The sequence below is a fragment of the Urocitellus parryii genome, chromosome 14 (assembly GCF_045843805.1).
Source record: "Urocitellus parryii isolate mUroPar1 chromosome 14, mUroPar1.hap1, whole genome shotgun sequence".
Lineage (NCBI taxonomy): Eukaryota > Metazoa > Chordata > Mammalia > Rodentia > Sciuridae > Urocitellus > Urocitellus parryii.
In genome coordinates this window covers 11,775,359-11,798,496 of record NC_135544.1, presented here as the reverse complement: position 1 = coordinate 11,798,496, position 23,138 = coordinate 11,775,359, and the positions used below count along the sequence as shown (strand labels likewise).

At 43.5% G+C, this 23,138-nt stretch overlaps 1 pseudogene; it reads left to right on the top strand.

The window, feature by feature from the left end:
* The first annotated feature begins 12,300 nt into the window (after positions 1-12,300).
* LOC113177343 (transcription factor GATA-6 pseudogene) lies at positions 12,301-12,992 on the top strand (annotated as a pseudogene).
* Positions 12,993-23,138: the final 10,146 nt, after the last annotated feature.

Here is a 23,138-nt window from a genome sequence, read left to right as displayed (position 1 = left end):
TCAGAGAATATATTTCGCATTTGGTATTTTGGGGATTGGCTTACTTCACTTATCATTATATTCTATAACTCCACCCATTCACCTGCAAATGCCATGGTTATGTTCTCTTTTATTGCTGAATAGTATTCCATTATGTACATATACCACATTTTCTGTATCCATTCATCTACGGAAGGGCATTGAGTTTGGTTCCACAGTTTAGCTACTGTGAATTGTGCTGCTAGAAACATTGATGTGGCTCTATCCCTGTAGTATGATGCTTTTAGTCCTTTGGACATAGACCAAGGAGTGGGAGAGCTGGGTCAAATAGTAATTCCATTCCCAGTTTTCCAAGGATTTTCTATATTGCTTTTCATATTGGCTACACCTAATCAGAGTCCCATGAATAATGTATGAATGTGCCTTTTTCCTACATTTTCACTGACACTTATTGATGTTAGTATTCTTAATAGCTGCCATTCAGACTGGAGTGATATGAAATCTTATGATTAGTTTTGATTTGAATTTCTCTAATTGATAAACATGTAGAACTTTTTAAAATATATGTGTTGATTGATTGTATATCATCTTCTGAGAGGTGTTTGCCTAGTTCCTTAGCCCATTTGTTGATTGGGCTATTTGGTTTTGTGGTGTTTCATGTTTTGAGTTCTCTATATACCCTAGAGTTTAGGGCTCTATCTGATGTGTGAATGGTAAAAATTTGCTCCCAAGATGGAGGCTCTCTATTCATTTCGCTGATTGTTTCTTTTGCTGAGAAGCTTTTTAGTTCAATCCATCCCATTTATGGATTCTTGATTTTAATTTTTTTCACTATAAGACTCTTATGAGGGAAGCTGGGGCCTAATCTGACATGATGGAGATTTCTGCCTATTTTTTTCTTCTATTAGATGCAGTCTCTGGTTTAATTTTGATTCACTTTGCATTGAGTTTGCTGCATGGTTAGAGATAGGGGTTCAATGTCATTTTGTGGCATATGGATTTCCAATTTTCACAACACCATTTGTCAAAGAGGCTATTTTGTCTCTAATGTATTTTTTGGTGATTTTATCTCATGTAAAAGAGCTGTGAGGGGGTATCAGTGATGCACAAAACAGACACCATGCAATAGGGCCCCATGGAGCATGTCCCTGTACTGGTCCATAGTGGAAATAACCCATATGAGTGCCAGGTCAGAACTGTGTCTTTTCCGTTTATCTTAGTTGGCAAACACAGGGGTGCTGAACTCTCCTTGCTTTTGGGTATAGTGTGACACAAGATTCCAGCAAAAAGCAAAAATAAACCAACACTTGTGAAATGAAACATTTTATCCAAAAACTTTCCATTAGTCTGGCCTCCTATAGTTTCACTCAAGGGACCATTCTCATTGCTCTCAGCATGGTTTCAATGGACTTTCTGCATCACAGGACAAATCATATTTGAACAGGACACTATAAAGTGTTACAGTTTTCAATATGAGGTGTTCCCCAGAAGCTCCTGTGTGAGACAATGCAAGAAAGTTTTGAGGTGAAAAGACAGAGTTATAGGAGCTTTAAATGAAGCCATACCTTAATGCATGCATAGGATTAAATGAGAGACAAGTGTAAGCAGGTAGGTATTGGCTACAAAAAGTACTTCCATGTGAACATGCCTGGGGGGTTCCATTTTGTGCCTGGTGAGTTGCCGTCTCTGTGCTTCCAAGTGGCCATTCCTGAGCTGCTTTCTTAAACAACACTCTTCTGACATGATGTTTGGCCTCATCTTGGGCCCAGAGTTATGAACATAGCTGACTATGGACTACCTCTGAAGCCATGAAAGATACATTTTTCCTCCTCTAATTATTCTTATCTTTTTGGACATACAGACAAAACAAGCCAACTAGAATAGAAATAGGTATCTACAGGTGAGCTGTTTGCAGTGACTTGCCTGATTATTTGGTTCAGGAACTTTTGGAGACTTTGGTACTTGGGATAGATAGTTTGAATAATTTAGAGATGTAAGTTGGAAAAACTTTGAACACTGTAAGTGAAGCTTATCATGTGATTCTGGTGGAAGCTCTAAAGAACAAAATGCTGATAGGATTGTTGCTAGGAAACACTGTGCTCATTAGTTTGCACAGGAGGAGGACTTTACTAGAAAAGGGACTAGGAGACATTTATGTTACATTCTGGCAAAGATATTGTCTACCTTATGCATATGTCTTATCACATCCCTGTGGCTAAACTTAGAGGTGATCTACTCATTACTCTGATGGAGGAATTGTCAGGGAAGCACAGCATTCAAGCAGTGATGTGGATGTTACTAGCAGCTTTTACTCATGTTTACTGTGAGAATGTGGAGCACAAGGAAGAATGTAAACTTACATTTTGGTCAGAAAAGGGGGAATAATTCTGAACCTCAGGAATAGTGGTTGTTAATGCATTACAGTCACTAAAGAGATTCTAAAGAAATTACACAGACACAGTAGAGAGGTAGCTTAAGGTCATTTCAGGATTTGGCAAGATCATACACAACTCATGTTCAAGATATGAAAACAAAAACTCCACTGAGAAACTACTAAGAAGTTTTTTTCTCTATGCTCACTCAGCCACTCAAAAGCTGCCTCTTACATGGTCCTCAGAGGCAAGGCTACTGCTTGAGATGGGGGCAGACATTGGCTTCAACTATATGGTGCTTGTTCTGCAGGAATGTAGGATGCTAGAGTTAAGTGTTCATGAGGGCTTCCAACAAGATTGGAAAGAAAGGCCTGGCAGGTCAAAGTATAATGAGGTGCGAAGCCATTTAGGTAGGCCCTGAGAGGGTCACATGTGCAGTTGTAGAAGGAAGTTGAAGCTGCAGTAGTGACCCCTGGGATTAAGAGATGCTGGCAACGTGGACTATATGTCAGGGGATGTTGCTGTCTGAGGATAGAGCCAACCCATGTGAGAGGACATGGAATAAGGCTGCCCAAGTCTCTTGGAGCCCACTGTCCACAACATGTGCCCCACTTGCTGAGCATAGGGATAGAAGATTTGTTGGCCAAGCTGGATTTCAGTTTGATTCATAGCCATTTCTTTTTTCTATGTGCCTATTCTCCCTTTGGAATAGAAATACTTACTCTGTACACTGTATATTGGATATGCATGAGTTGATTTAGATTCCTACAAAGTCTAAAAAGCAAGACTTTAATTTGAGTCCCAGACGAGACTTTAGACTTGCAGTTTGGAACAATGATGGAACTGTTTAGATTTGGGCATCTCCTGGAAATACACTGAATGTGTTTTCCCAGGTGAGATGTTCATAGAATTTTGGGGATTATGGGTGGCATGTGAAATTTTGGAGTTCAGTGTACCTCTAAAGCTGAAGTGATGTAATGTGGGAATGATCAGAGGTGAAATTATTACATTATGAGATTGGTGCCATAATCTATAAGTAAATTCATTGGGTAGATTAATAATTTGAAAGAAGTACTGCATTGGGTGGTAAAAGGAGAAGGTATATATCTGGAAGAAATAGGTCAATGGGGGCATGTCCTTGGAGATTATATTTTGATATTTCATCATCCTTTCTTTCTGCTTCATAGCAGCCATGAGTTTAGAGGCTTCCTGAAAAATGTCCTTCTTCCATGATGTTCAGACTCACTTCATGACCAGGGCAATGGAACTGGCTTCTCATAGACTGAGACCTCTGAAACATGAGGTTTTCTGCATCACCTTGGGCCACAGCACAGCAGCCAGCCCAACATAGCCTGAAATCTCTGAGAAATGTGGTCCTAGTCAATAGCAAGAATATTGGATCCCATCACTATGGTTTACAAAAAAAGAGATATATTATAATAAAAAGGGCTTCATCCTAATCAAAATGTCCATATTTTGCCTGAAGCAAATATCAAAAAGTCAGGCACCATTACTGATCCTCATTATTGCTGGACTGTTCCTTCCACACACCATTCTATTGGTTTTCTAAAATTGTACTATGCTGAAAATGATTGAGAAACCATGAGTAGAGCTGCTCAGGGGTAATTGGTGGCAGTTTTGATTGAGTAACTGATGAATCTAGATGACCTCCTCATGTCAAAGAGAATCCATTCAGGTATCATTTGGAGTCATGTGGTATGAATGTCAAATATCCAATAGGAAAGCAGCCCCAATTAACACTCTTAAGAGATGTGAATCATTTGGTGGGAAAGAAGCATCGCAGAGTCCCAAGGAGCTCTACACTCAGACTAGCAGTGGACATTGGGCCTTGCTCCCTACTGTCATGCATTCCAGCCAGAAGTCAAAATAGTGAACTCAACAGTGCTCCTTTGGTCTCCAGAAAAACAGGTGTCCCAGATGAGCTCCTTTGGTCTTGTCACTAGTGTCAAATTGGACTTCACCAGCTGATCTGAATAGTCAATTTCTGAGTAAGTATCATTGTGGGCTGTGCTATCAGGCCTCTTTGGACCATCAGGCACACCTTACACACAATTCTTTCACTCCATGGTAGAATCACCAAGCTGCTCCAGCAGCTTCCATCAGATGTGTCTCCAGGCACTTCTGCCAGGATCTCCACCCTCCCAGGCCTGGATCAGCTGCCTCACAGGCCTAGTCCTGCAGGTGCTGCCCTCCTGAGTGCCTCCCTGATAAATCCAATCCTGTCCTACACCAACCCGTGCATGTTCTGACCATCCATAACAGTAAGGGTCCCTCCTCCTCACTGCAGACCAGTACTCCTGCTTTCAAGAGTTGAGCAAGTCCATTGGACTGTGCAGATCATGACACCCAGCAAAAACCCTATTCCTCATTCAGAGAAAACAGAGCTGACAATCGAAGAGCAGCCTGAAGAAATGGTGGTCCACCAAAAGGAGGAGGAGATTCACAAAGGAACAGACAGGCAGCAGGATCTGTGTGCCTTGAGAATATAGGAAGAAACATCAGTAGAGCCCCTGGAGACCAAGGGAGACCTCAGTTCTCTGGAACACTGTCCTGTGTCTGGAGAAGGAAACACCTTTCAAGAAAAGGTCCAGGCATTTTCCAAGATCTTTTGTGTGAAAGGGCTGTCATCTGTAGCCCCCACAGACCTGCTGCAGGAGGGCTGCCTATGGCTCAGGCTGATGAAGAGGCAGCAGTGCTGCCAGAGCCAGACCCTAGCTGCTCCTCACTTCCAGACAAGTGGGCCAAAGAAAGGGTGGAGAAACAACATCTGCCCAGCTCCCCAGGCTCCCAGGGCTCAAGCATGGAGAAAAACATTGTTGTGGTCCATCAGAGAGCTGTCCTCAAGTCAGAACTGCTACTTGGAGGCCCCAAAAGGAAAAGAAACCAATGCCTATGGCCCTGCCATCAAGACACTCTGCTGCCTGTTAAGAGACCTGTTAAGAGAACTCTAATGTGTCTGGAGAAGACATAGGCATGCTGCACAAAGAAGTTACAGGTACAAAGAAGAAGCTGGAGGATAGTATAGAGGCCTTTGAGGGGAGATAAGAAGTGATGGAGGCCACTACAACCAGACCTTACTCTCTATTCTTGGGCCCCACCTGGGGTCCATAGTGAGATGACTGACACACATGATCCCACATCCCAGATATCCAGCCAGCAATCAGTGGCAATTGCAGCCTGGTGGACACCTAAACCTCTCTGTCCATCCTCCTTCCCCCTCACTAAGTAATGATGAGTGGGGAATCACTTGTTCTATTCCCCTGCTTCATCCCACTAACCCTGATCTCTCATGAGGCTCAGTCCCAATAAGGGAGTGACCCTACATTGTTTCATGCCCCTCCTCACCTGAGAAGCACTGTGGCACCTCCCATCTTTCACTTTCCCACATCTCATATCCAGGTCCCTCTCCCCTCCAAGCCTACCCCATGCAGAATACAATCCCAAACCTCCATGTGCCTTGATTCTCCTCCCTGTCTTTCTCCTCATCCATCTCTTCCATCTCCCAATGATCCTCTTCCTGATTTTCCTCCTAGTCCTTCTCCATTTTCTCCTCCTCTTCATCCTCCTCCTTTTATTCCTCCACTTGGTTCTGATGACTTGCTTCTCATCTTCCTCCTCCTCCTGCTCCTCTTCATTTCAACCTGCACCCCAATAGCCATGGCCAGAACTTAACTGCTACAAGAGTCTCTCCCACCCACACAGCAAAGTCCTCTGCTCTCCTGACTCACCATCCACTGTGCTGTCTGAGGACATGGTCATGGACACTACTCCCTCTTTTATGGCAGTAATATTTCTAATTGTACCTTCTTTTAATGACAGCTCCCACCAATGCCCCAGGTCCATGGCCCTAGGCAGCACAGGCAGCCCATTGGCTCCCCAACACCTCAAGTCTCCCACCCCAAATCCTATGTGAACCAGTCCTTTCCTCACTAACCACACCTCAGCCCTCATTTGGGAGCCTCCCTGGATTCGATAGAGAACCTGCCTTCACAATGCTGCTCTGCTTATAACGATCCCAGTTATGGACCATGCACTGTCTCCCACCTGGCACACAGTGTCTCCGCCATCATCCTCCTAGCCTGCAGCACAGAGAAACCTGTGGATACCACCCTTCCTTCCTAGGCTGTCCTAGCACAGGACCCTCCTGCCTCTTGGAAAAATTTTGGAACATAACATGGGATGCTTCCTGGTTCAGGGAACCTCCGTCAGAGTGGCAGCGTTGCTCCAACTCCAGTCTCCACCAGCTGGGGTACACAGCAGGTGGAAGGAATAAGTGTAAGTCTCCAGGTCCCCAGCAGTTCTAGGGCCACCTCTCAGTCCTCATGTAGGAGCCCTGGTGGACAGTGGTAATATAACACATTCATTTAGGTAACCCACCCAGGAAGCTCATCCCAGGCTGTGGGCTTGAATTCACCAACCCTTCAACCCTGATTAGCAGCAATGGGCTGCTTGGTTCTTGTGGATACGATGTCAACCCAGATGCCCTTGTGCACATCACTCAACAGCTGGCCAGGCTTTCCTATAGTGCAGTGCAGGGGTTTAGAATCTCCAGGACAGGCTTGGACTTGCTCACAGGTGGGCTGGATATGGGACATCATATCCAGACTTCCCATTTGCCACTCCCCTCTCAGGCCTGCAGTGGTCTTGAAACCTGCACTGCTGGGACTGGAGGGGAAGCTGGTTTTGAAATGCCCATTCCAGACCTGGGGTCCAAGCCTGCAGCCCAGAGTTTAACACTGTGGATCTAAATAAAACACTCACTATGGAGCATAGAGGAGATCTGCATGTATGCCTGACCTGACACCACCACAAAACCCACACTCTGGTTTGATGGTAACCTGTTTGATATGAAGTGGGCAATTTTCTTGGCCTACAACCTGGCTATGCTATTCACTGGTAGCTGAAGGGGCTTCCTACTACCTCTTATGTTTGCTTCCGTGGCCTTCCTCTTGGCCCACGAAAATACATAAATTCTTATTGTTTCTACTTTGACTCTGTTTAAGCATCTACCTTGATTTCTTATTAGATGTCAGAGGATGACATGTTCATGGTAATGTGTGGAGCCTGACATTATGAAAATTTGGAATAACAACGTGTTTTGTGTGTGCAGAAGACAGAACCAAAGTTGGTCTCCCACTGAGATTTGTAGAAGGCTTTTTATGGTTCATTTTGTGACAGGGTCTCACTACTTTACTGTTGTGGCCCTAGAACTCAACAACTTCCTGGCTCAGACCATGAATGATTTGGATTACAGGAATGCACCACCACACCTGGATTGACTAATAACTTTAAGTCACTTTCCCTTATTTCTTAAATTTGAACCCATACTTTTTAGAGGAAAGCCTCATCTTCACCATGGTATGGAATGTTTTCTCCCATTTAACAGCATGGGCCAGTGCTGCCTAAAAATCTGGGCTATGCACTGTGTGTCCTGGTCTCACTAGGTCACATCTGGTCATCATTACTGGGGGTGGATATGGGAACATGCATAGATTGGGACCTGGAAAATAACATAACTTTCCATCTCTATTTTAGACAAGCGAGTTGCCATAGAGCCCAAGAAGCCCTTGTGACCCTCAAGATCCTATCTCTGTGGTTAGGGCATTTATCATCCTCTGTGCTCTATCTATCCCTTCAGCTGCCAGCATAGCACCAGCATGTGGAGGAGAACCTGTTGCTACCCTGCAGCCCTGCCTCTCACCTTGAACCCTCCCCAGAGACTGTTCAGACAAGTAATTGACCTTCCCTCTCCACAAGCTTTGTAGCACTAGTCAGTGGTGAAAATCACCTACTACAACACTGGTCAATATTTTCCTCCTCTGTGGCTCCAGAACTCCAGGTTCACAGGCAGATTTCTATCCAAATGTGACAGATGAATCCCTTCCCTTCAAGGCAAATGTCCCTTCTAGGACATTGAGGTGGTTCAGAGAGAAATACAGGAATGAATCCTATTCCTCTGCAGCCTCTCAGATCAAAGCTGCCTCTTCAGCATGTAGAGGATCCACCCACCCTGGCCATACTTGTCTTTGCAGCTTCCTTGGTCCCTTGGACATCAGTAATGGGATGTGTGAGAGGAAGTTGATTCTGGCACCAGGGGGTGAGCCCATATGAGAAGACAGAGAGCCTTATAAAGATCTGTCTTCAGACACAAGAAAATGATAACTGCAAAAGTGGGAGAGATCCTGGGTGTGTGGGAGAAAGAATGGCATGAAAACCAATGCTTCCTCTCCCTGAAATCTGAAAAGTTAAAAGAGCAGAGCATCTCCATGCCCAGATATATAAAAGTTGGCCCCAGGTAGCTCCCCTATTTAAGGGATACTCGGGTCCATAGGTGACCCAAAGCCTGAAACTCAGGAACACACAACCAGCTCATGAACCATCAAACATGAAACTCCTGCCAATGCCAAACATGAGTGGCACAGGAGGATAGAGGTGCTTTAGTCCTGGGACAAAGGCCAGTGGTCCTCCCACACAGGGCACCATCCCCAACCCAGCACGGTTGCCAATGTTTCAGCTAGATTCGAGGGCCCCACTGCCCCTTCTAACCATAACAGCCCCTGATTTCCCAAACACAATTGCACCATCCCCACTACTGCAATCCTATGTACCAAGTGCCCACTAGGATACTGCCAGCCAAGTGGACCCACACTTCTTCCTTTCACTGCAATAGTAGCCTGCATCCCTAGAGATACACAGTTTACAGGCATAATTGGAGGGTCCTGGAGTCAAGGGGTCTCCTAGGTCTCTAGTTCTGACTACCCTGTTCTGTGGGGAATTCCTAGCACTCTGCTGTGTAAGATCCCTTCAGAACAACCACAATAGTCTAGTTCTTATAGTCTCAGCCCCAGGCCTTGTCCTAAGTCCCATTGCCATCTTGCTTTCAGATTGGTCTTGGCAACACCAACAGGTCTAGCTATCCCCATGATGACTGGATTTTCCTGGTTACAGACACATAGGGAGGGAGATAGTCCAGCCTCCAGGCCAGCCACATCTGGTAGATGGCAGCCTGGGTGGAGTGGAAGGGAGGAGGAGAGAATAAGCAGAGAGGCGGGGAGGGGAGCAGGAAGGAAAAGAGACCCTGCATTTGTCTGACTCAAGACCTTGGAACTCAAGTTTCCCACTAGGTGCCAGCAGAGGACAGGGTTCTTGGGACCTCAAGTAATGACAGTCAGCAGAGTCTCTGCCTCCTGTGATCCCATGCCAGGTCTCAGGAGAGCATGAGGGCTACCAGGCAGTGGTGTCAGGGAAGAGGACATCAAGGAAAGGAGAGTATGAGACTGGACATACCTGGGTACTGAGAGAGCCAGGATCAGGCTTGCATCTGGGACATGATAGTGGGCAGAAGAGCAGAGTCCTCTCATGCAACAGGCACAGGTTACACAATGCAGGTTACACGATGTGCCCATATACTGCTCCCCCAAAGATGCATTTATTAATTGGTCGACAAAGGGGGATTCTACTGATACCCACACAGACATTGGAGTTTACAGAGATCAGAGACCCCCTAACATTGCCCATTTTTACATCTGCCAGCACCTGCCCCTTCCAATGTTGTGCTTACCCCACAGGATGCTGAGCTTTCCTGGACAATGTAGGCCAAGAAATGCCCTCTACTGAAGCCCAAGAGGTGCTGCCTCTTGGAGGTGCTGCACTGGGCCCAGTGTCCCCTGTATCTGCCACTCACTGACCATGTGCCTCAATTTACCCCTCTATGGCACAAGTTAAAATCCCACCCTGCATATGTAGGGGCCATGCAAGTCTGGTAAAAGGGTTCTGTGACTGAAGAACATGCAAGTAGGGCAAAGAGGCTCCTGTCGTGACTCTCTTGCTGAGGAATGACATCTATCAGGCTATAGTCAGCCCAGCCTGCTGTGGAAGGCCAAGTCCCTGGACTGGCGAACCTTGTTCCCAGGTCATATATCATAATTGAGGTCATCAATGCCCTGGGGAATCTGAGGTGGAATGGAAGTAGACCAGCCCTCCATTATCATACCCTTGCAGGTTATCCTGTGATAGAAGGATCAAATTTAGACTCATTTCTAAACCTGGATTCCCCCTGGAATTAGGCCTTTGGAATGAAATCAGGTCCTGTGGTTACCATCTCCAGGCTTCTGGTTTTGGACATTGAACATGGTTGCATCTGGAGTGTGGAAAATGTTGCTAGGTAGTAGGTTAACATAGTTTATGAAGAAGACCCCCACAAGACCCTGAAGTCAATATCTCTCCACCCTACACCTTACCCATAGACAATGTTCAAATGTTTTGTGTTTTTTTTTTTATTTGTTTGTACCAGGAATTGACCCAACAGGCCCTTTGACACTGAACCACATCGCCAGATTGTTTTTTTCTATATTATTTTGTGATAAGGCCTCCCTACATTGCTTATGGCCTCTTTTAGTTGCTGAGGCTGGCTTTGAACATATGATTCTCCTGCCTCAGCCTCCCAAGACACTGGGATTATGGGCATGCTTCCTACAAATTCTTAACAAAGTTAGAAAAGCTTGTGAGGCAGTTGGAACCAGACTGTGGGAGATTAATGAGACCTTACCAGGATTATCCCAATTAATCCTGGAAAGAAACCTGCCATTATTGAATCTCTTGGACAGGTGAAGATAGCGGGGTTGGAGGTTAGGTAGGAAACAACCTGCAGCCCTCCAAGTCCAGACAAAACCAGCAAAGAGATGCACTGCAGCTCACAATACAATCTCTTGTAGATCTTTCAGGCTTTCTGGGTAGCCTCCACCAACGCAGTCTCCTGCATGTAGGTGCAAGGTAGGGCATGGGGGTGCAGGTCTGAGATATGTCTGTTGGAGGGACCAGGCTCCTTCATATGCAGGTGCTCACTAGGTCACCCCTCTCTGCCCTGCCACCAGTAGCCAGGCAGTTCATGAGAGAAGTTGCGATTCTTCCCCTGTGCTGGACCCATTGGTTCTCTTTCTTATCCCTCCACATCTGATCAGGTTTTGGGCACTAGATGGGGTCACCAATCCCTTGACCCTGGGATATCAACCCCCTTAGTCTAGGTGAGGTCAGCTTGCACCCCCTGGAGGGCACACTAATTGGACAGTGAACAGGAATTCAGGGTTTAAGCTGTGCTAACTCTGGTCAGCTCTCCCTACCCCTAGTTGTATGTTTTAATGATGTAAAGAGAATATAAATATAAATCACAACCTCATCATTATTTTAAGATGAATAATCTTTTAGTTATCACATACTTGATATTCAAAGGAAAAAAAAAAAACTTTAGCTAAGTTCAATTCCACAGAATTTATCTGAGCCAACAGAAAAATAAAAATCAAGAAGCAGTAACTGGAATGATTTGATTCCCTGGAAGCCCTTATTATCACATAATGTTCAAGGATCCAGTGTGTGCAGTGCCATGTGTCAGTATCTGCCGCAATCTGGCTGGGCACAAAATCACGAGCCACTCAAGCAGGAACAAACTTTATTTCCAAAACTCCCGCGAATGCCACACATGCGGCCTTCCCTGGGACACACCACACCAACAGGAAATCCCTCCTCTGGAAATCCCTCCTACTGCACTTCCCCAACCAATGGAAACTCTCCGGGAATTGCGCAAGAGCTCCAAAGTAGCAGGACTAGGAGGACAGCAGGGTTCTAATATCCAATTGAATACACATCTTAACATAATCATTATCATCTCAATGGCTTGCTGGCTTCACGTTTCAACCGAAAATGCCATGCATCATTCCTACTCAGCTATGGCTCTTAGCAAGTATCTATGAACTGAAGTGAAACACAAACCATTTCCTTGCTTACAACAACTTACTCCATTATGACTCTGCAATAAACAAGCTCACCTGCTGTAATTGCCTGAGACATAGCTATTCAAGAAAGAAGGCTGTCAGTCAGCCAAACTACTAAATTGTATTGTAGATTTCAAAAGGAATTGAGTGTGAGTCCCTACATGGGTTCTCCACTGATGCCTGCCTGGTCGGCTGGACCCTTGGAGCTTGTGGTCCTGCACAATCTGAACAGCCAAGCCTTAGCTCTGTTCATAGTGCCACTGGGCCCCACTGCAAACCTATTGTTGAACCTGCCAGAGAGCACCAAGTGCATGAACTGTGGCTCCATCCAGATACCACTGTGGTGGCAAGACAGCACTGGCCACTACCTGTGCAAAGCCTGCAACCTCTACACTAAGATGAATGACCTCAGTCTGTGCCTCATCAGGCAGCAGAAACTTGTCGCTTCAACCCAGAATCCAGGAATATACTGTGCCAATTTGCACACCACCACCACAGCCTTATGGTGCTGAGGGCGAAACTGTGTGCAATGCCTATGGACTCTATCAGAAACTGCATGCAGTGCCTTGACCTCTTCCTGTAAAAACAAAAACACAACAATAAAAAAACCACAACAACACAAACACACAAGAAAAAGCAACAACAGGAAATTCAAACCAGGAAACCAAAACCTAAAAACAAGGAAGTCAAAAATTATTCTCCTAATAGCAATAATTTGGTCCCTGTGACTCCAACTTCTTCCTATTCTAACTCAAAGAATTTCAGCAGAACTTCTTCCCCCTCAAGACATCCAACAGCCTCAGGGACTGGAGCCCCAGTGAGATCTGGTGCAGGAGAGGGCACCAACCCTTAATATAGCAAGCTCAATTACTTAGGTCAAGTGGGTTCCACATAGGCTTCTGTCTGTCCTTGTCTGGTGAAGTCACATGCTCAGTGGGACAGGATTCCTATTGTGCTCTGGCCCTGGCCTCAGCCCTTGTGACCACGAGGTGGGAAGGCCTTGCACCTCCTGTGTCTGATTTTGTCCAGCAGCCCAGGCTGTGGCGATGATACAGACAGAACCTCCCGCCCATGTGTGATTTCCCCAGGAGGCTTGCTAAAGAGAAAAAGAAGATGAAGCTCCTCTAGGAAAGGGCCAGTGTGTGAAAACATGGCCTGCTCCATTGGGCTAGGGCCACTTCCAGCCGGTCTGCCACGGGTTGGCACCTGAACTGCTTGCGGAAACTGGGACTAGGAGCAGGGCCAATTGCCTGCTAAGGAAGATGGAGAGATTCTTTCCAACAGGGTTCTATGTGAATTTCCCCAAATTGCGTGTTTCTTCTGATCAATTTAGGTTATTCCAGAATTTCTGCACACCTCTTCCACATGCATATTTCACAAGTATTTGTGGAGAAGATCATTGGAGGCCATTTGGCCCAGTCCTGGAGACTAAGTGAGTTCCTGACTCTCTTGTCAAAATATTGTTCAGTTTGAGTAGTGACTCCAACAGACTCTGTGACTAATTTTTCTCAAAGGTGATCTTGCTTGACTGATCTGAAGTCAGCTGGAATTTGTACACAGGTAGCAAACAAGATATTATTCTTCCAAGTATATAATATTTTTTAAAAAGTGCAATTTGCATTGCAGCAATCAGAGTTAAATAATTTGCATAAGATTAAACAACATTTTTATAATGAATATAAACCTTTATCTTAATGTTACTTAAGATAATCTAAAAGAACCATGTGAATTTAAACCTTCTTATGCTTATTTACATTTACTTTTCATTGCTATATTCCCAATTGTTTAAGAGAAATATTTCAAGAAAAATCTTTTTTACAGAAAATTTGCCTTTTTCCATTTGCTAAGAATTTTTAAACAAGAACTCCAATATACACCCTTTCTTGTATTATAGAATATGTGCCAGAAAAATAGCAACAGTACTTTATAACCTAGTGAACATCATTTTTAAATATTCTAAGCTCCTATGAACACTCTGATGGAACTCTGTAGAGTGTGTTAACCCACAGGCTGGTTAACATTAATGTTTTAAAAATGTGGTGTCATATGGAAAACTATTTTGATAAAATTTTTAAAATAAAAAGATATTGTTTTTTCTGTAATAAAATGATATGCAATTTTTTTGTGGTGGTCGCTTTTTTGTCACTGTGACCAAAATACCTAACAAGAACATCTTAGAAGAAGAAAAAATATTTTCACAATATCAGAGGTTTCTGTCCATGATCAGCTGGCACCATTGTTTTGGGCCAGAACAGAAGCAGAATGTCATGGCCAAAGCCTATGACAGAGGAAAGCTACCCTGTCCCATGGCAACATGAATGCTCAGAGACAGAGCAAGCTCCCAGGGAGAAAATGTCACCCACAAGGGCGTGTGCCCATGACCTCCTTCCTGCTGACTCACATCACCTGCTGGCAGTTATTACCCAGCTCAAACTATCCACTCAAAACCATCCAGGATTTTGAGGTCTGGGGGTATGGCTCAGTGGCAGTGCACTTGCCTGGCATTTGTGAGGCACTGGGTTCCATTCTCTGCACCACATATAAATAAATAAAAATAAAGATCTATCAACAACTAAAAAATTTAATAAATAAAAATAAAAATATTAAAAAAAAAAACATCAGGATTTGTTAGGTCAACTGTTAGAGGCCACAGCACTCATAATCTAATCACTTCACTGTGAGCATTTCTGTATTGTCTCCCATGAGTTTTGGGGGATAACTCACACCCAAAGCATAACACATTTTAATTGAAAAACAGAAAGTAGTTTTTGCTCAGTGTCTAAGTAGGTTTATCAACATCAAAACATAGATGGTGTAATTCTGTCCATCCTGTGGCCTGGTGAAACTCCTTTCCAGTACTCCTATGGAAGTTCCATCAGACCCGTCCAGCATACCAGCATGTTGGCTGATATCTACACCCAATTAGGTCCCATCTCAAGTCTCATTTCCAAGGCAGTAGCATCAGTCATCACAACTTACTGAACACAGGAGTTGTTCCTGTGCCCACTGAAGCCTTCAAAGCCCAGCTGCATTTTTAAATGATGCTTCTCTAAATACAAGAGTTGCTTGCTGTTCAAAGCCCCACACTCCTTTTGCCTTAGGAATGGTGCTACATCTTCATACTGCAGTGCACCTTCAATTAATGCTAGAACAACCAGCACTGGAGCCTCCCAAGGCCCTCAGTGCCACAGACAGCAATGAAACACCCAGGTACTGCATGAAGGGTAAGTTTTCAAAGACTTAAGAGTCGAAAAATATCTGGTTAGGGAGTGGTGCAACATCAGCTAACTAAGCACATGGATGCCTTCTTTCTCCACAAGAGGAGTGTCTAGAGTGGCTTCACATACTCTTACCCTTGGTGTAACTCCAAACCTCTTAAATTCTTCTGCTAATTTTCCTGCATTTGCATTGGCTAGATCCTGTGTAGGAAGGAATCTTACTTCATACACATGACATTCATTGGAGAAAAGACAGTTTCTTCAACAAATCATGCTGGGAAAACTGGAAATCCATATATAGGAAAATGAAATTAAACCCTTATCTCTCACCCTGCTTGAAATTCAACTCAAAATGGATCAAAGAGTTAGGCACTAGAACAGAGACCTTGGGTCTAATAGTAGAAAAAGTAGTCCTATGTTGGACAAGGAACAGACTTCCTTAACAAGACTCCTAATGCAGACGAAATAAAATCAAGAATCAATAAGTGGGTTGTATTCAAACTAAACCTTCTCCTCATCAAAGGAAATAATCAATAATGTGAAGAGAGAGCCTACAGAATGGGAGAAAATCTTTACCATGTGCACCTCAGATAGAGCATTAATCTCCAGAATAAATAAAGAACTCCAAAAACTGAAAACCAACAAAACAAATAATTAATAAATGAGACAAGGAACAGAATGGACACTTCACTAAGAAAAAATACAATTAATCAACAAATATATGAAAAAATATTTAACATCTCTAGTGAATAGAGAAATGCAAATCAAAACTACTCTAATATTTCATCTCACTTCATTCAGAATGGCAATTATCAAGAATACAAGCAACAATAAATGTTGGTGAGGATGTGGGGAAAAATGTACACTCATACATTGCTGGTGGCCCTGAAGATTGGTGCAACCAATGGAGATTTCTCAGAAAACTTGGAATAGAACCACCAATTGACCCAGCTCTTCAACTCCTAGGTTTATTATATTGAAAGCACTTAATCTTAGCATACTACAGTAATGCAGCCACATCAAATTTATCAATTCACAATAGATAAACTATGGAATGAACCTAGATTCCCTTCATCAGATGAATGGTTTAAAAATGTAGCATATATACACAATGGAATATTACTTAGCCTTAAAGAAGAATGAAATTATGGTTTATTCGAGTATAATGGAAGGCCCTGGAAAATATTAGCTAAGCAAAATAAACCAATCCGAAAGAACAAAGGCCAAATGTTTTCTCTGATATGCAGATACTAATCCACAATAAGGCAGAAACTGCTTTAGATTAGACAGAGGTGAGTAAAGGGAGGAGAGGAGGTATGGGTGTAGGAAGAATAGTAGAATGAATCAGACATTGTTACCCTATGTGCATATGTGACCGGCGTTATTCTACATCATGTGCAACCCAAAGAATGAGAAGTTATACTCCATTTATGTATCATGTGTAAAAATGCATTCTATTCTCACATACAACTAATTAGAACAAATCAGAAAACGTAAAACAAAGAAAAAACTGACTATATTATTTGATTCTCAGTCACAAAAGGGGAAAAAAGGAAGATAAGTAACCCACAATCCTGATCTTCCACATGAGCATTGCATTGAAATGAATAGGTATTGGACTTGGTTGAATGTGGCATATGTGCAAAAAGTGATATATTATATATCTTGACACCACGTCCTTCAATCCTCCGATTGAGAAATGTGATCCAAGTCCTAGGAGGCTTCACAGCAGCTGAGGGATTCCAGGACTGGGATGTGTCCCACTCATCCTTGAAGCCACAGTGTCCCTGCTTGAGTCCAGGACTGCTTGCCCACAGGGCTGCAAATCTGGGTGTAGTGGGTGGTCCTGCCTGCATGAGGAGCCTGGGAGACTCTGAAGGCCAGGTTTTCCCAGTCCTTCCACACCTAGTGATTCACTGACCATGGCCCTGAAGACTTGGGGGTTGGACAGACAGAGTGGTTGTCAGCCCCTGCAGAGTAAGAGATTGAACCTCTCTAGTGGCATCTCCATCAGGGACACAGTGGGCAGCCCCCTCTGACTCACATACCCTGGTGCCAGCAGCACCTACAGCCTCTGCGTCTGGATAAAGGAGACACGGAGCCTCATCCTGGCAGCAGGAGGAGCAGCTATGGGGTGGTGATGGATTCCCTGGGAGAGTGTTCTGGGGCTGCTTAAATGAAATATGTGGATTGTCCCATCCTCTTGTCTCCACTTGTGAGCTCACACAGTAGCAGCCTCTGCAGAGCTCCCCGCAGTGTGGCTGGTTTCTTCCCATGTCAACTTCTAAAAAAATAAGCCGGGCACTTTAGAACATGGGAACCTACTTTTCTGACTCTGCATTCACCCCCTGAATCTTACATTTCCCCTCTTCCTCTTAGTAGCCATTCTTCTCCTTCTTCCTGTAAACTGGATTCTGGTGCAGGAGGTTCTTATTCTCCCTGCATCTCCCTATAATGGTGGGACATTATATGAAAATATATGAAAAATTCATCCCAAACAAAACACTCCTGAACTATCCAGTCCTCGCTGTGCCCTGTTATCCAGATGTTGATGGTGAGGAAGAGAAGGTGATGCTGCTGCACATCCTGAACCTGCAGAGAGTGGGTGCACTTCCTTCCCTCCACCTGGCAGATAACAGAACTTTGTCTCCTGGCTCCAGGTTGTACCTGTGAGAATTTCATCCCATGCCCTGTCCTCCTGAATTCTGCCATGTGCAGACACAGCAAGAATGCCCTCAGCAGTCAAATGCTCAGCACCTCGATCTGGGACTCCATGGTCTCCAGGGCTGTGAGAAATTACTTTCTCTTCCTCTTAGATGACCATCCCCAGGTAATTTGTTGCAGAGGAGAAAGAAGCTAAGCAGAAATAAACACTAATTCCAAATAAGATCTCCTGGAATTGTTGCCTAAGAGGTCATCACCAATCAGAGCCCAAGTCTAGATGTTTGCGTTACAAGGGGAGAATGAGCTCATCTCCTGGCAAAGGTCAACTTTCCATGTAGGGCTAGAAAAGGTGGTTACAAACACAGCACACTCAAAAGTCATGGAATTTGATCGCTTGACACAAGGTCATTAAGACATGAAAAACATAAAGAGACCTGCATTCAGACATATATTTTTGGATTTCAAAACTCCCTCCCCAGGTTCAGTTTCTTCTAGCTGTTTTAGAGATCTGCTCCCATAGTGTCCTACCTTCAGAATGTGACTGCCTGGTGGGTCATCCAATTCACTGCTGAAGATAAAGATGCTCTCCAGGTTCCAACCATACAAAACAGAAACAGAAATAACAGGTGGCTACAGTGTGGCTGTGCCATTGCTCCAACCGCTGAGTTCAGGCTGGCCAACAGGGCATCTTCTTACTCTGACTTCCCTGTGGTCAGGCCCTCCCTGGGTTCTGCACAATCAGAGGCCTTCCACAAGACAATGCAATCAGAACAAAGCCTCTTCCACTTGGAGTTTGGGGAATCTACGCCTCTGATTTGGAAGTTCTTCAGTGAGATGCACAGGATGTTCTACAAGAACATAGAGTAAGTGTCAGTACATGGGCCTGGCTGAAGATTTCTCAGGCAGCAGTGTATGGACACAGGGCTGGAGTAGTTGGAGGTGGTTAAAAAACACCCAGAGATAGAGTTGCTGCTGGGACATGATATACGGTGGACAAAGAAATGTAAAGGCATGGATCAGTAGGGCATGAAAAGCAGACACTTGGCTTTTCTAGCTAAAGTCCGGCTAATCAACATTGGATGGTGAATTTACCAATGGGTTAATACATAATAAATGCACTATACAATTCAAGTACAGCATCTTACCACTCCTCCTGCCAACTCCCCACTCTTCTCTTTGTTTCATGATCATTTGGCTTCTTATCTCCACTTGCTTCTATTGCATTAATCATTGCTTCGAGGAGAGCTTTAAAATTCTTTTATTTTTGTAGTATGCTGATTTATTTTTAAATTAATCTATTTTAATTAGGTGTATATGACAGCAGAATGCATTGTGATTCAGCACAACTTTTCATTTCTCTGGTTGTACACGATGAACCATTTGTGCATTCATAGTGGACCTAGGGTAATGATGTCCATCTCATTCCACCATCTTTCCTGCCTCCATTTCCCCTACCCACTTCCCCCTCCCTTTGCCCCATCAAAGTCTCTCCAACCTCCCCCCTGCCCAATTGTGGATCAGCACCCACTTATCAGAGAGAAGTTTCGGGCTTTGATTTGAAATAGCTGCAGAGTCCTGCCCTTTCCTTGGCGGAATGGTGGGTAAGTGGCTCCTGGTGTGGCCCACCAACTGGAGGCCTTAGATGCTGATGCAGATCCTGCAGGTAGGGGGCGCACTGTCCACCATGGTCCTCTGCAGGGGATGGCGGTGCCTTTAGGGTCCTGCTCAGGCTGCTGCCTGGGCTGCCCTGGGCAAGATATCCCTTGGCTGGTCCTCGCGCTCTGCCTGTCGCCGGCAGGTGTGCAAAGGCTGACTGGTGGAGGCAACCATTTCCGAGGCCCGTGGCCACTTGAAGTTGGTGGCTGAACCAGAACTTCTGGAACTTCGGGTGCCTCTTTCCCGGTAGGGCGCTGCCTGTGCTGCTCGGGCTCCAGGCTGCCTGGAGGTGGCGGCAGGTGTCCTGCAGGAGGCGCAGCTGGGACCCAGTGCAGGCGGGGATGGCGCACAGCAACCTGTGTCTTAACCTTTGGTGCCTGTGGTGCCTGCTGATGGGGACTGGGTGCCTCGGCCCACCCAGGATGGTTTCCTGCCCGGGACGCCCTGGAGCTGGGTAGGGGCGGTGGTTGAATGCGTGAGTAAACCTGCACCCACCTCATTTCTGTTTAACTATTAGAAAAATCCCAAACATCATTTCATCTATAAATAATTCAATATGCATCTCTAAAGATAAGGACAATTTTTACTTCTAAACATAATCCTGATAAACATTATCATGTTAATATGTTAAGCAGTAATTCCTTAATATCATCAAATAGCCAGTTCAGTTTTGATCCTATAAATTCTTTTTGACAGTTCAATTGTTCAAATCAACATCCAAACATTATCTATACATCTAACACACACATTTGTAATTTCTCTTTTACTCCTACAACAACTCCCATTTCTACTTTATTCAGCATTACTACTGTAACTACCACATGAAAAATCTTAAAATAGATATACTTAAGGAAAGACAAAAAGGAGAAGTTGATATATTTAAAAAAATTTAAACCTACCCTCTTAATTCTCTTGCACATGCCTGTTCTCCAAGTGAGAGCAGAGAGACTTTGTTCTTTCTACCTTTGCTGCTTCTTTTCTGATTCCTACTAATACTAATCTCCCCAGACTTCCATGGGTGTGTTGGACAGCAATGGAGCAAGAGTAAGGGACTGTAGTTTTGTGGACAGTAACATTCTGCTCACAGGCAGGAGAGGCAGAACCACATGCAATACAAGTTTCAGCCCCACAGTGGGACAAGATGGAACTTCTCTTTGCAAGTGCTTGAGCTCAGCGCTCAATTACTTTAAAAAGAAATGGAACAGAACCATTCACAAGATAAGCACCTCAAGTGAAAGCACATTAACTAGACACTGGAATAGCATCTTATCAAAAGATTGGTAAAATGATACCCTAATCAAAAAAAAAAAAAAAAAAAAAACAGAACTCCTCTGAATGGTATTCCCCTTCTAAAATTCTATTCTGTCCCTAAAAAGTCATTAGGTTAAACATCTGCTTCTATGAAGCAAGTAGTTCTTTTACCTTTTATACCAGTCAAGTTTTGCATACATGGGATTAAACTATTTCTAAAATGTACAAGCTAGAAGGAAAACCATGTATAAAGTCCACTAAACTTTTAAGGTTTCCTCAAGCTAATCAACTTTTTTTTTTGTACTGGGGATAAAACCCAGGGGCATTTTAATACTGAGCCCTATCCCTAGCCCTTTTAAGTTTTTATTTTGAGACAGGGTCTCACAAAATTGCTCAAGCTCTCAGTAAATTGCTGAGGCTGGCCTCAAACTTGGGATACTCTTGCCTCAGCCTCCTGAAGTGATGGGATTACAGGAGTGAGTCCCCATTCCCAGCAAAGTTTAGGTTTTTATTTTTCTAAAATGCATACAGTTCACCAATAAAGTCTTGTAATCCTTGCTGATATCCTAACAGGATCGATCTTATTTCTTTTATTCCAATCAATCTTTTTCCTTTTAAAACACTAAACAACTTTGCTGCAACCAGGTCTGGATCAATTCTGTGTTCAAAGTTTTTCTTCTCTAGTCTACTAATTCACTCACCAGACTGGCTGTTAACTAGGCAGAGAAGAACAAATCCCCCAAGTCAGCTAACTCTATAAAAGGGAGTCTGTAGTATTCAGAAGTATAGCCCCTCATCCTCCCTCTTTGTCCCCAGATGCCTGGGCTGGGAGAGGGCAGGAAAGTTGAACAGAGGGGTGGCCTCAGGATTCAGAGGCTAAGAGGAGGAAGAGAGCACAACACAGCAGCCTCCTCCTAAAATTATCACAAGCTACTTCCACTCACTGAAAATCAGGAAGGGAGATTATTTAGGAAAAATTATTTCTCAAGTGTTTTCTTTATTTTTGGCCATGTGGGAGGATAGAAGGCAAACATTCATGAGAATTTTTGTCAAAATTTCCTCACAGAGACCATAACTTAGTCTATACTGTTTTTTTTAATGCCTAGGACTGGAATAGACACACAATACTCACAGCTATAAAAAGAAAAACATTATCACCAAAAATGTCATTATAGTTGTCACATCATTACATTTAACCTATCAATTAAAAATGAAAACAATGTAGGAAAAGCCTACACTTTTATATTAAATTTCCTATAAACAATTGAGACTACTCTGTATGAAGAGATTATTAATTTTTATTATGAAAAATATCAAACATACACAAAATTACAGGGAATTGTAGAATAAAACCATATACATCCACCACTCAAATTGTAGCATTGTCAAGATATTTTCATTCTCAGGACTGGAGATTAGCTCAGTGGCAGAGCACTTGTCTAGCATGAGTGAGACCTGGGTTCCATCCCCAGCATTGCAAAAAGAGAAAAATTATATATTATCTTCATATATTATTAAGTCTCCTCCCATTTTCAGGGGTAATGTATTTTAAAACAAATCCCAGACATTAAGTATGTACCTCTAATGCAGATGAACCTGTACAAGATATCAACCTCATGAACTTGCTGACATAACATACCTAAGGTCACAACATCCCTCTTGTAGTATTCTACCAAAAAAAAAATGTAAAACCTTTACTTACTAATGAGAAAATATCAAGTAAATCTAAATCCAAGGACAGTCTATAAAATACTACCCAGTACTCTTCAAAACTGTTAAGATCTGAAAGAAAAGGAAAGGCTGAGAAACTGTTCTAGGTTGAATGAGATGAAAGAAGATCTGACAACTAAATGCATGTGGATCCTAGATTGGATCCTGGACCACAAAATGGACATTAAAAGAAACAATTTGAAAAATTCAAGTAAGTCTATATAGATCAGTATTGTAAGAATGTTAAGTGTGTGGTTTAAATAATTGCACATGGACTAATCATAGTACAATTATACAGTTTAAGGGTATAAGGGAAACCAGGTGAAGGGTATTTGGAAGCTGTTTTGTTTGCAACATGTCTGTAAACCTAAAACTATTTCAAAATTGGAAGTTTCTTTAAAATGAACTATTAATATAACCACAATGTCATACAAATTTTAACAATAATTTTCTGGTAATGAAGAAGTACCTTCTGCAGTTGACCATGTGACTGGCAGATG